Source organism: Littorina saxatilis, linkage group LG17 (assembly GCF_037325665.1).
Source record: "Littorina saxatilis isolate snail1 linkage group LG17, US_GU_Lsax_2.0, whole genome shotgun sequence".
Lineage (NCBI taxonomy): Eukaryota > Metazoa > Mollusca > Gastropoda > Littorinimorpha > Littorinidae > Littorina > Littorina saxatilis.
This window is the reverse complement of record NC_090261.1, coordinates 65947695-65950194: the sequence shown is the minus strand read 5'-3', so window position 1 is coordinate 65950194 and position 2500 is coordinate 65947695.

Genomic DNA, 2500 nt, shown 5'->3' with positions numbered 1-2500 from the left:
ATCTCTCTCATAAAGCTGGCCCGAGAGTAGTAGAGATCTCTAACACCGCCCTCATAAAGCTGGCCCGAGAGTAGTAGAGATCTCTAACACCGCCCTCATAAAGCTGGCCCGAGAGTAGTTGAGATCTCTAACACCGCCCTCATCAAGCTGGCCCGAGAGTAGTAGAGATCTCTAACACCGCCCTCATCAAGCTGGCCCGAGAGTAGTTGAGATCTCTAACACCGCCCTCATAGAGCTGGCCCTAGAGTAGTAGAGATCTCTAACACCGCCCTCACAAATCTGGCCCGAGAGTAGTTGAGATCTCTAACACCGCCCTCACAAAGCTGGCCCGAGAGAAGTAGAGATCTCTAACACCGCCCTCATCAAGCTGGCCCGAGAGTAGTTGAGATCTCTAACACCGCCCTCATAAAGCTGGCCCAAAGTGGTTGAGATCTCTAACACCGCCCTCATAAAGCTGGCTCAGAGTGGTTGAGATCTCTAACACCGCCCTCATAAAGCTGGCCCAGAGTGGTTGAGATCTCTTACACCGCCCTCATAAAGCTGGCCCTAGAGTAGTTGAGATCTCTAACACCGCCCTCATAAAGCTGGCCCAAAGTGGTTGAGATCTCTAACACCGCCCTCATAAAGCTGGCTCAGAGTGGTTGAGATCTCTAACACCGCCCTCATAGAGCTGGCCCTAGAGTAGTTGAGATCTCTAACACCGCCCTCACAAAGCTGGCCCTAGAGTAGTAGAGATCTCTAACACCGCCCTCATAGAGCTGGCCCTAGAGTAGTTGAGATCTCTAACACCGCCCTCACAAAGCTGGCCCGAGAGTAGTTGAGATCTCTAACACCGCCCTCACAAAGCTGGCCCTAGAGTAGTTGAGATCTCTAACACCGCCCTCACAAAGCTGGCCCGAGAGTAGTTGAGATCTCTAACACCGCCCTCACAAAGCTGGCCCTAGAGTAGTTGAGATCTCTAACACCGCCCTCACAAAGCTGGCCCGAGAGTAGTTGAGATCTCTAACACCGCCCTCACAAAGCTGGCCCGAGAGTAGTTGAGATCTCTAACACCGCCCTCACAAAGCTGGCCCTAGAGTAGTTGAGATCTCTAACACCGCCCTCACAAAGCTGGCCCGAGAGTAGTTGAGATCTCTAACACCGCCCTCACAAAGCTGGCCCGAGAGTAGTTGAGATCTCTAACACCGCCCTCACAAAGCTGGCCCTAGAGTAGTTGAGATCTCTAACACCGCCATCACAAAGCTGGCCCGAGAGTAGTTGAGATCTCTAACACCGCCCTCACAAAGCTGGCCCGAGAGTAGTAGAGATCTCTAACACTGCCCTCACAAAGCTGGCCCTAGAGTAGTTGAGATCTCTAACACCGCCCTCACAAAGCTGGCCCGAGAGTAGTTGAGATCTCTAACACCGCCCTCATAGAGCTGGCCCTAGAGTAGTAGAGATCTCTAACACCGCCCTCACAAAGCTGGCCCTAGAGTAGTAGAGATCTCTAACACCGCCCTCATAGAGCTGGCCCTAGAGTAGTTGAGATCTCTAACACCGCCCTCACAAAGCTGGCCCGAGAGTAGTTGAGATCTCTAACACCGCCCTCACAAAGCTGGCCCTAGAGTAGTTGAGATCTCTAACACCGCCCTCACAAAGCTGGCCCGAGAGTAGTTGAGATCTCTAACACCGCCCTCACAAAGCTGGCCCTAGAGTAGTTGAGATCTCTAACACCGCCCTCACAAAGCTGGCCCGAGAGTAGTTGAGATCTCTAACACCGCCCTCACAAAGCTGGCCCTAGAGTAGTTGAGATCTCTAACACCGCCCTCACAAAGCTGGCCCGAGAGTAGTTGAGATCTCTAACACCGCCCTCATCAAGCTGGCCCTAGAGTAGTTGAGATCTCTAACACCGCCCTCACAAAGCTGGCCCGAGAGTAGTAGAGATCTCTAACACTGCCCTCACAAAGCTGGTCCAGATCGAGTAGTTGAGCTCTCTAACACTGCCCTCATAAAGCTGCCCCTAGAGTAGTAGAGATCTCTAACACCGCCCTCATAAAGCTGGCCCTAGAGTAGTAGAGATCTCTAACACCGCCCTCATAAAGCTGGCCCTAGAGTAGTAGAGATCTCTAACACCGCCCTCATCAAGCTGGCCCTAGAGTAGTTGAGATCTCTAACACCGCCCTCACAAAGCTGGCCCTAGAGTAGTAGAGATCTCTAACACCGCCCTCACAAAGCTGGCCCAGAGTAGTTGAGATCTCTAACACCGCCCTCATAAAGCTGGCACAGAGTGGTTGAGATCTCTAACACCGCCCTCATAAAGCTGGCCCAAAGTAGTTGAGATCTCTAACACCGCCCTCATAAAGCTGGCCCAGAGTAGTTGAGATCTCTAACACCGCCCTCACAAAGCTGGCCCTAGAGTAGTAGAGATCTCTAACACCGCCCTCATAAAGCTGGCCCTAGAGTAGTAGAGATCTCTAACACCGCCCTCATAAAGCTGGCCCTAGAGTAGTAGAGATCTCTA